This window comes from Rattus norvegicus, chromosome 11 (assembly GCF_036323735.1).
Source record: "Rattus norvegicus strain BN/NHsdMcwi chromosome 11, GRCr8, whole genome shotgun sequence".
NCBI lineage: Eukaryota > Metazoa > Chordata > Mammalia > Rodentia > Muridae > Rattus > Rattus norvegicus.
Window position 1 is genome coordinate 94803275 of NC_086029.1, and position 12151 is coordinate 94815425.

Below are 12151 nucleotides of genomic sequence, written 5' to 3' on the forward strand. Positions count from 1 at the left end.
ACTCTTAGAGATAATATGGACAACTACAATATCAAGTGCCGAGCACATTTAAAAAGCAATTTCCATATGATGATGCACCTGCGATTGCTATGGTATTAGCTGATAAATTGTCTGGCATGGATCCTAGAACTTAACTACAAAGTGTGACCCATGCCCCTGAAGGAGCTGGTGTTACTGTACTTATTAACATTATTTTATTTGGCATTTTGGATTGGCTCTTTACTAGTGTTCATTTGTAAATGTTTTGCAAATATATACCACATCGCAAAAATCTTTTAGAAGCTAAATTAAAAAAATAAAATAGGAGGAAATTATAGAGAAATGGCATTTGGCAAATGCTCCCGGTATGCTAGCTGCTAAGCAAAGAAGAATTTGTTAATCTTAGCATGTTAAGATAAAGAGGAGGCAGACTTCCTCAAGCCAACCATCCTGGTGTTCTGCCAAGTAAGTTGTCAACCTGAGGAAGTGGGCTTCATGTTCCTTTTCTCATGATAAAGTATCTCTGTTTGTAGTTTAATTAGACACCACACAAAGAATTGGACTTCTGACAGATTTCTCAGTCTGCAAGGAGGTTTTTGGTCACTTTGAACTAAGATAAGCTATTGCTAGGTAAACATCACCTGGTGAAAATGAGAAACCGAAGGAAAGCTTTATGCTACTTTCTGTATAAAATTGTTGGAATATTCAATAAAATATGCATTGACATGCTGTTCATCCTGTTTCCTTGTTAATGCTGCTCTAACCTTGAGACCCTCAAGGCACTAGATGTTGACACTAGGCACTTGGTGTCATGCACTTTTTTCTTAGAACTGCCTTCATTTTTTTTCATAGGTTTGGGTTTGTTGTGTTTTTATGTTCATTAAGAATCAAGTGGGAGTGGGAAAGAAGAGAGGAATAAGGAAGGGAATGTTGGAAGACACAGCTTGAATTAATGATTATGTGAGTGGCAGTATGGAAACCTAATATAGTGAAACCTACCTAACATATTAACATTTATGAAGGTAATTCAAATGGAATAGCTTAATAATGGAGGAGACAGAGCCCAACTGATATCTTTTGTCATCAAGCGAACCTATTGGCATTGGGAATGGGTTACATATAATTGAATTGTTGGCTAAAGGTATAGGAACCCCTAAACTACCTAGGCTATTGTTAACACTCCAGGTGACTCTCCAAAAATTGACAGAAAGATGTTAGTGCTAACGACAACATATTCAGAACTCATTGAACAGAGAGAAGCTGGTCTGGTGCTTAAGTAGAATTTTTACCTTTATATGCTAGATTCTTTGATATAGAAGGTTCACTGCAAGCTACCAAGAGATAAATGTAAACACCAACCCAGACACAAACATTTAAATCTACAGTGGTGTCTTGCCTGCCAGATATTCTTGTGCAATGGTGGCACAAAACTTGTGGTAGTAACCACTCAACTTTTTGTTTGACTTAAGGCTCACTCTAAGAGTTGGAACTCATATCTAAGACTACTCGGCTTAACAAGAAAGAGGTAGAAGAAAGCCCATGGCCCTAGGGTGAATTGAATTCTACATTTTTTCAAAAGAAATGTAGCAATATCATTATTCCTATACATTCTGCTAGTCTCATAGATCAGTACTTTGCTATTACCAAAGAAGCTCCCTCCTGTAGCAGTTGGGAACAAATACAGAGACCAAGGCTAGACAATATGCAGAAAGTGAGAGATCTTAGAACATGTGGCCCTATATGGTATGTCTTAATCAAATCCCTTTCCTTAGGACTCGGGGAACTGTGAAGAAGAGACAGTGGGGAAGGAGGACACAAAGGATACAAGGTCCTTTAAATAAACAGGGACAATGAATGTAAGAAATCACAGAACCCTAGTCAGCATGTTCAAGGTCTGCACCATATTCTCTCGAAGTGAAAGAGGACACATGCCCCCATTACTAATCTTGAAGCTATCTCAACTGAAAACCAGTTGCCAATGAAAATTTAGTTTTCATCAAGGGAATCTCACTGGGGATACAAACTACTCTTAAGGAGGAATCGCCATTCCTGATCTCAACTTGTACTACAGAGAGATAGTGCCAAAACCTGCATGCTATTGGTACACAAAAAGATGGTTGATCAAAGGAGTAGAATCAAAGATCAAGAAATATACCCACATACTTATGGACACAATTTTTTTCTAAAGAAGCCAAAACCATACAGTAGAGTAAAGAAAGCATCTTCACCAAATGGTGTTGGTCTAACTGGCAGTCTGCTTGTAGAAGAATGCAAATTCATATTTATCACCCTGCAAAAAGCTCAAGTCAAAGTGAATCAATGACCTCAACATAAAACTAGATACACTGAATCTAATAGAGGAGAAAGTGGGAAATAGCCTTGAAGGCATTGGTCCAGGAGAAAATTTCTTGAACAGAACACAAATGGCTAATTGCCTAGATTCATAGGTAATAAATGGGACCTCTTAAACCCGAAACACTGTAAGAGAAAAGAAATGGTCAATAGGACAAAAGAACAGCAGCCTACGGATTTGGAAATATCTATATTTATATCTATATCTATAGATCTCTCTCTCTCTCTCTCTCTCTCTCTATATATATATATATATATATATATATATTATATATCCAAAGAAGTTAGACTCTAAAAAAACAACAAAAAACTCAATTAAAAATGGGGTACAGATCTAGGCATAGAATTCTAAACAGTGAAATCTTGAGTTGCCAAGAAGTATTTAAAAATGTTCAAAATCCTTAGTCAACAGGGGCGTGCAAATCAAAGACTCTAAGATTACACCTTACAGCAATCAGAATAACTAAGATCAAAAACTCAAGTGACAGCACATGCTGGTGAGGATGTAGAGAAAGAATAGTCCTCCATTCTGGTAAAACCATTCTGGAAATCAGTCTGGAGGTTCCTCAGAAAATTGGACATTGAACTACCTGAGGATCCAGCTATACCTCTCTTGGGCATATACCCAAAAGATGCCCCAACATATAAAAAAGACACGTGCTCCACTATGTTCATAGCAGCCTTATTTATAATATCCAGAAGCTGGAAAGAACCCAGATGCCCTTCAACAGAGGAATGGATACAGAAAATGTGGTACATCTACACAGTGGAATATTACTCAGCTATCAAAAACAATGACTTTATGAAATTCGTAGGCAAATGGTTGGAACTGGAAAATATCATCCTGAGTGAGCTAACCCAATCACAGAAAGACACACATGGTATGCACTCATTGATAAGTGGCTATTAGCCCAAATGCTTGAATTACACTAGATGCCTAGAACTAATGAAACTCAAGACGGATGATCAAAATGTGAATGCTTCACTCCTTCTTTAAAAGGGGAACAAGAATACCCTTGGCAGGGAATAGAGAGGCAAAGATTAAAACAGAGACTGAAGGAACACCTTCAGAGCCTGCCCCACATGTGGCCCATACATATACAGCCACCCAATTAGACAAGATGGATGAAGCAAAGAAATGCAGGCCGACAGGAGCCGGATGTAGATCTCTCCTGAGAGACACAGCCAGAATACAGCAAATACAGAGGCGAATGCCAGCAGCAAACCACTGAACTGAGAATAGGACCCCCGTTGAAGGAATCAGAGAAAGAACTGGAAGAGCTTGAAGGGGCTCGAGTCCCCTTATGAACAACAATGTCAAGCAACTAGAGCTTCCAGGGACTAAGCCACTACCTAAAGACTGTACATGGACTGACCCGGGACTCTGACCTCATAGGCAGCAATGAGTATCCTAGTAAGATCACCAGTGTAAGTGGAAGCCCTTGGTCCTGCTAAGACTGAACCCCCAGTGAACGTGATTTTTGTGGGGAGGGCGGCAATGGGGGGAGTGTGGGAAGGGGAACACCTATAAAGAAGGGGAGGGGGATGTTTGCCTGGAAAACGGGAAAGGGAATAACATTCGAAATGTAAATAAGAAATACTCAAGTTAATTAAAAAAAAAAAGAATAGTCCTTCATTGGTGGTGGGATTGCTAACTGGTACAACTACTCCAGAAATCAAATTCTCATCTAATCATATAGTATGCTATTTAAACTTATGTCTCTATATATGGCATATTTAGACCTCTTTTCTCCTCTTCTATACTCCAAGATCATCAGTATATTTTCTAAGCAGGATCTGGCCTGTCGAAACTCCTTGTCCTGATAAACTGTTTCCTGAAGGACCACCTTACCCTAAGGACCAAAACAGTGTTCTTAAGACACTGTAAAGGATCTCTGCCTCATTCCAAGTCCCTGGTACCATGGAAACTGCAAGTCAGAACAAGTTATTACTTTTCATTCATTGTTCACATCTCCTGAAACTATGTATTTACAATCCTTTCAAGACTCCACTTCACCCATGATCAGTTTCAATCTGTAAAGAGAAAAAAAATACACAATCATTCATCGAAGATGCCTCTTCAGTACATCAATTTTACTTAAAACTAATGTTCATGTGCTATGAAAATGGTATAATTTCAGGAAAGATAGGAAAAGACAAAGGTGCGATGAGTTGAATTCCATTCAACACTGTGGGGGATGCATTCTGCCCCCAGCATGGTAGCAGTGTGGACTGTGAGTATATTCAAGGCTAAGCACACACTGCAGAAGGAGATAGGCTGATATACTGAGTGTAGCAGAATAAGGATTCTCACTGGCCATGTTTTCTTATCAAATTTACTCCTTGTTGGGTAAACCAAAGAATAAGGAAGAGTACTGGTATGGATAAAAATTGCAATAATTTACAGAAAAGTCTTCAGAGACTGCAGTCGTGCTGTGGTTCTTCATAAACCACCTTAGTTTAAGTTGGAGTAATGTCTGTCATCATGGCTTGGCCTTTCCTCAAGGCACATTTCAGAGTTACATATGGACCATGCATGCATTATAAGAAATTGAAAGAGGATAATTTATGGAGACATTTTAGGCAATGCAGTTTGTAATGCCCTGATAAAAGAAGATGAAGTTTTACATAAAAGATAATGATAAAGTTTGATAGGCAGTCATCATTTTCCAACATTGAACAGTTGGAACTAAGCAGTAGAAGCTTTCAGTAAAAGTTTACTAATATTTATTGAGTATAATGTCATCGAGTAACACTGTCAAATATTTATAAAATGAGGCTCAGTGCACAGATATCTTAAATGCCACAAATGTTTGCTCATTAACTCACTGTAGATTGAGTAGGATGGTGAAATTATAAGTCTTCTCAATCCTATTTCTTAATAGACACTTTGCAGGCAAATAACATATCTGCCCTGCTGGTTCCTGGAACATCCTGCAAACTGTAGCAGACAAAGTTCAGGCTACAATATTTCATTTGTTTTGAAATTTGATGAACTTGCTTTTTCAACCAGAGGTGGATCTGTCAGCCCAGATGTTCCTGAGACTGAATATGTGCTTTGCCACGAGAACTCTGCATTGCCCTATGACTAATGCGGGATTTTTGTCTCAATAAATGCTTTGTATCTCAATTTGTAACCATTTCGGATCTAAGCTTTAAGAGTGAATACATATGGCTCATTATTCTTACAGCTCTCATGTAATTTTCTAGAATCATGTAGCCAGGTCTTTAGCCTATTTTCTGGTATCCCACAGTGACAGGAGTGGTGGTTGTCATATATTTATTTCCTCAAGTTCAAAAGTGAGTTACTTCAGGGCAGCCAACTCAGGAGAAATAGCCAAGTCTGTGTCTCTTTAGATTTAGGCATGAGGGAGTACTTAGAGGAAAAAGGAATCTCTAAGGCCCGGTCTGAGGTTGGGCACTAAAATAAAGCATTTGCCTTTCTGTCTGTCACCAGAAGAGTCTGTGGGAAATAAATCTAAGATTTCTCTTTTCTTTTTTTTAAAAATAGTAATAGAGGATCTTTTATCTGAGCAATGGCAATATAAATAGTGTACAAAAGGAATAATGATGTTCTCTTGGCTTTATTATGAATAAGATGAGTAATAGGTAATTTTTCCTGACATTTTTGGAAGATTCTAGAAGAATCTATTCAGAAGAAGCAGATTTCTAGTCTTTAGTTGCTGCTGTTGTACAGAAAGTTTATCTTGTGGCACACCTGCCAGGGGATGTGAGTCAGGCGGGGGATCTGAAGACTTCTCAAGTTCCACAGACTATCTGCATGGAATGACTACATTGTAAAGGTACTTTCTCTCACAAACATGAGTAAATGCTCCTCAGATGAGCTGAATTCGAATGACATTATTGAACAGAGTTGGTTTCGGCCACATTAACTAGGAGAGATCCTGGAAATAGGGTTTTCAAGTCATAAGACTGGTTCTAGGATTTTCATAAAAATAGAAAACCAAAAAGAAATTAAAATTCAAAGGAAACAATGTAAATGTATTTAAATTCTACAGAGAGCTTGGATTCAAGGTTGTGACTATAAGCAAGCAACTGAAGATTTCTGGTCTTGAGGTTTCTCGAAAGCAGATGGCTCATTGATGTTCATGTCCTCCAGTGATCCATGGAGTTTTTCAGACTATACAGAGACTCTGATGGTCATTTTCTTGTGCTATAAAGATCTTTCCATGTGTTGTGTGTGTACACACCTATAACTTTGGCAAAAGAAATCCAGCATCTTGCATTTGTAGCATTCCTATATAATAGTACTCTTCAGACAGAGCTTTAAGCAACTGTTTTTCATGTCTTTTGGAGTAATCAAGGGACACACACAGACATCTACCTTGCAGCTACTGAAAGATTTTAAAATTAAAATGTAACCAAGAATATGGCTCTTCCTATGCCTCTGGTACACTAAAAAAGTCCAGACAGGATAAAGAAATTGTCTGGGGAATAAAAGAAAAAGCTTTAGTTCTGACTCAGTGTCTTAGATCTTAAATCTTAAGTCCTGGTATCTTGGTTCCTAAAAATAGCTGTTCTCTAACATAAGGTGCCAAATGATAGTTTCTAAGGTTGGAAAAATTATTTTTGCTCTACATGCCTCAAGGCATGCTGATGGACCACTGAGACATGATCTGAGAGCATACACTTGTGCTTTCCTTTTATAGAAATTTAACATGTAAATGTCAATATATGAAATGTAAGCTTATTATAGACCCTGTGGCCGAATCAGGAATTGAAAAATCTAAGACTACATATAGGATGTTCCTTCCTCTACAGCTAGACTTGTGTTCAAGGAAGTAAAGGAAAATGCCTCTAAAAGGTTTCTCTTTATTCAGAAGGCATGATACAGATGACTTGCTTTTTAAAATGTCAGTTTACTCAGTATGAACAATAATAATCTATCATCTCTAAAGATAATGTTTGACTCATCCCAACAGGCACACAGGTTGAGAGCCTGATGTATGTACATGCTGTGCTGGGGACTAGAAATCAATCAATCATCAAACTGGAGCTCATGTCCAGGGAGAGAGCCCACTGCCCTAATGTATACAGGCACCATTGCTTTTCTGGGACATGTGGATCTCTTCTTAAATCCGGGTCAGCCACTAAACATATCAATTCCCTCTAACTAGTCTTCTACGCATGTTCTTACTTCTGAACAAGAGTGCTCTGGATGAGGATGAAAAGTATATCTAAGAGCATATTACTCTCCTTGTTTTCTGCCTTATCCTGATCAGAATATAAATCCTTTGCTCCCTACATAGTTGCCCTCATACTTGCTCTTCAGAAGCACTTGTCTCATTGTTTTTGTCCTCATTGACTCCTCATCCTGACTCTGTTCCTTGGTCATCACTTTGAGTAGGGGACTTAAAAAAGACCTATTAACATGATGCCTAAACCTAGTGGCTCAGGAAGGCTCCATTCCAGCTGTCCCTTACCCTTAATCTCTTATGACTTCACACACACACACACACACACACACACACACACACACACACACACACACACACAAACGCATACACACACACAAAAACAAACACACATGGACTTATGTAATATCAGGCCATATTCTTGAAATTTGTTTGGCCTAGTCTTGTCATAACTTTAATCTGTGCTACAGATTACATCATCTTCTAAGAATTAATGGACAGAGCATGCAACCGTCTAGAAAGAGGAAAGGTGTTCTGAAGGTATATCATAAGGGTAGTGACTGTAGAGTTTATTTATACTTCATGTTTATCTGTCGGTTTATACCATGTATTTAATAAATGTTATGAGGACAGGATTCTTCTGTTATCATATTTACTCTATGCCAAGTGGTCCTGTGCACTTGCAATATTCCTGGCTATGCATTCCTCATTATCAGTATTTCTTTATAATTTATAAATTATTTTTATAATTATATTATTTATAATTTCTTTATATCTCTAGATAACTTACAATCCCAATTTTCTGTGATAAACATAGTTTTACAATTGTTTAGTGCTCAGCACAGACAAATGGAATGTTGAAAGCTCTTTTACTACATACAAATTTTTTCACAAGGTACCTTTTGTTGTTCTTTATTTTTGAAAATATCAGTAATCCAACATGACTATCCAGACCAGTAACATTTCTAGGCTGTGTGTTTAGTAGTTCTCTCAGCTACAAGGGCTCATACATATAAAGCATGGACTCTTGTACTGAAAAAAGGAAAGAGGAAAAAAAGCATGTATTGGAAAGATGATACATAATTATGGATTTTGAACTCTTGAGAGAGCAGATGAAGAAGAATCAGATGAAGCAGAGCAGCAAGAGACACCATTACACAGGCCATAGAAAAATAGAAAATATCCTGGCAAGAATGTCTGTTCTCTTTAGGTGATATTTTCATTTCAAATTACAATATAGTTACATTATTTCCATTTTCATTTCCCCCATCAAGGCTGTATCATGTATTCTTCCTGCCCTCTTGCAAATTAAATTTGTTATTCTACCCCAAGCTTCTAGAAAATATATACATACCTGTAAATTATGCAGATGGAGCATGTTATACTTCTATATTTAGGAATAGATAATAATATATACACATAAACATAGAACTTAATCATTTTATTATTGTTTAACTTATTAATTGGATAATTATTTTTTTTCTGGTTTACTTTTTTTATTAGATATATTTCTTTATTTACATTTCAAATGTTACTCCCTTCCCCGGTTTCCTGTTCATAATCTCCCCTCACTTCCCCCTCTCTCATATGGATCTTCCTCCCCCATACAGCTCCCTTACCATCCCCCAACATTTCCCTGCACTGGGGGTACAACCTTGGCACGACCAAGGGCCACTGGTGTCCCAACAAGGCTATTCTCTGCTACATATGCAGTTGGAGCCCTGAGTCAGTCTTTTGGTAGTGGTTTAATCCCTGGAAGCTTTGGTTGTTGTTTTATTGTCCTTAGTTGAGTCACTGACATGTGTAATAAAATATATGTGACATAAATGACACAATTAATAAGAGCAAGTAGTTACTCTATTATGTGGGCTGCTGAGTTGGTTTAGCAAGTAAAGATTTGAATGGAGGAGAATGGAGGAAGGAAATTTACTCTTGAACTGGGACTCTATCATCTACTCAAGGATCATGGTATGCACGCACCCCCCAATTACACATAAATTCATTTAAAATATAAAAAATTTTAAAGTGTGGGTGAGGAAAAAGTCAAGAATTCACTACTGCACATTTTCTTCTACAATGAACAGGTTTTTAAAAGCTTCTCACTTCTGTCAATGGAGAAACTGAACTTCAGAACAAGGAAAGAAAGCAGTGAATATAAGCAACATTTGTAGCATTTGGAAATATTTATATAATATTTATAATTATAAAATATGACAAACATACATATTACGCAGTGTGTGTGCCATTTGTTTTATTAAAACGTTCATTGTGAGTATGTATTCAGTTGATACCGCCAAATTCCACAAATCAAAGCATTTTCATAGAAATGAACACACAAAATAGCATTTAATGACTAGTGTGGATCTGAGCATACGCAAAACCTTTTTGTTCTAGGAGAGAGAATTGGGAATGGATGGAATTTTCCAGAAAAGCAAAGACTCATTAGAGATTTTGAGAGTCAGAACATTAAGGAACAGATCCCTGTCTGTAGTATGGTTAGTTAGGGGAAGAGGGCCAAGAAGGAGGGAATACAGAGTTTAGGGTGGGTGGGTCATGATGTCAACATGACCATTTGAATTGTGAACATGGCCTGGGAAGAAACATTCAGTTCAGAATTCAAAATACATTCAACAGAATGACGGTGCTGGAAGATGAACAATTCAGTATAAACATTCATTATAAGCTAGTCCCTCTTTATTCTGTTCTATTTCATAAGATAAGTATATTTGCTTTCAGGTCAATCTTCAAGAAATATAAAGATATACATTTTCATGGAGAAATGGAATCAAAGCTCAAGTGATTTCACTCTGTTAGGGTTGCTTCCACAGAACCAAACTGGCCGCCTACTTTTGCTGCTCATCATCTTTGTCTTCTCTCTGGCTTTGTGTGGCAACTCAGGAATGATCCACCTCATTCGGGTGGACCCAAGGCTTCACACTCCCATGTACTTTCTCCTGAGCCAGCTCTCTCTCATGGACTTGATGTACATTTCTACCACTGTTCCCAAGATGGCATTTAACTTCCTCTCTGGCCAGAAAAACATCTCCTTTCTGGGCTGTGGAGTGCAGTCCTTTTTCTTTTTGACTATGGCAGGTTCTGAGGGCTTACTTCTGGCTTCCATGGCTTATGATCGTTTTGTGGCTATCTGCCATCCCCTTCATTATCCCATTCACATGAGCAAAATAATGTGTCTGAAGATGATCATAGGATCCTGGATATTGGGCTCCATCAATTCTTTAGCACACACTGTCTATGCCCTCCATATTCCTTACTGCCATTCTAGGTCCATTAACCATTTCTTCTGTGATGTTCCTGCCATGTTGCCCCTGGCCTGTATGGACACTTGGGTTTATGAGTACATGGTGTTTGTGAGCACGAGTCTCTTTCTCCTACTGCCTTTTCTTGGCATCACAGCATCCTATGGTTGGGTCCTCTTTACTGTCTTCCATATGCGCTCCAAAGAGGGAAAGAAAAAGGCCTTCACCACATGTTCAACTCACTTAACTGTGGTGACATTTTAATATGCACCTTTTGTCTACACCTATCTTCGACCTAGAAATCTTCGTTCCCCTACAGAGGATAAGATTCTGGCTGTTTTCTACACTATCCTCACCCCCATGCTAAACCCCATGATCTACAGCCTGAGGAATAAGGAGGTCCTAGGAGCCATGAAAAGAGTCCTTGGGACATTCTCTTTCATGAAACCTTGATCATTCCCTCACTACTCCTAACTCACAACTTCTGAGGAATAGTTAGACATGTGTCATCCATCGGAAATGTAATGTATGCCACACACGTGTAATAATTTTGGTGATTTATTACTAGTTAATATTAAAAATTCATTATTAAAACTAATATAATTATTCACATATTCATTTAACTCATAACACTAATTAATAACATTCAATAATGAATGATATGGTACATTATACCTTAAGAGTTTACAAATATCACTGTGACATGATACTATTTATGCTGATATTATCACGTGTTTGTACAAAACTAACATGAATTAATTACATTGATTTTATATTTTGCTTTCATTCTTTTCTTTCTTTTTTTTTATTAACTTGAGTATTTCTTATATACATTTCAAGTGTTATTCCCTTTCCCGGTATCCGAGCAAACATCCCCCTCCCCCCTCCCCTTCTTTATAGGTGTTCCCCTCCCAACCCTCCCCCCATTACCGCCCTCCCCCCACCAGTCTAGTTCACTGGGGGTTCAGTCTTAGCAGGACCCAGGGCTTCCCCTTCCACTGGTGCTCTTACTAGGATATTCATTGCTACCTATGAGGTCAGAGTCCAGGGTCAGTCCATGTATAGTCTTTAGGTAGTGGCTTAGTCCCTGGAAGCTCTGGTTGCTTGGCATTGTTGTACATATGGGGTCTCGAGCCCATTCAAGCTCTTCCAGTTCTTTCTCTGATTCCTTCAACGGGGGTCCTATTCTCAGTTCAGTGGTTTGCTGCTGGCATTCGCCTCTGTATTTGCTGTATTCTGGCTGTGTCTCTCAGGAGCGATCTAGATCCGGCTCCTGTCGGTCTGCACTTTTTTGCTTCATCCATCTTGTCTAATTGGGTGGCTGTATATGTATGGGCCACATGTGGGGCAGGCTCTGAATGGGTGTTCCTTCAGTCTCTGTTTTAATCTTTGCCTCTCTATTCCCTT

General features: G+C 38.3%; 1 pseudogene; it reads left to right on the forward strand.

Moving 5' to 3' along the window:
* Positions 1-10258: 10258 nt before the first annotated feature.
* Or2l13l-ps2 (olfactory receptor family 2 subfamily L member 13 like, pseudogene 2) lies at positions 10259-11369 on the forward strand (annotated as a pseudogene).
* Positions 11370-12151: the final 782 nt, after the last annotated feature.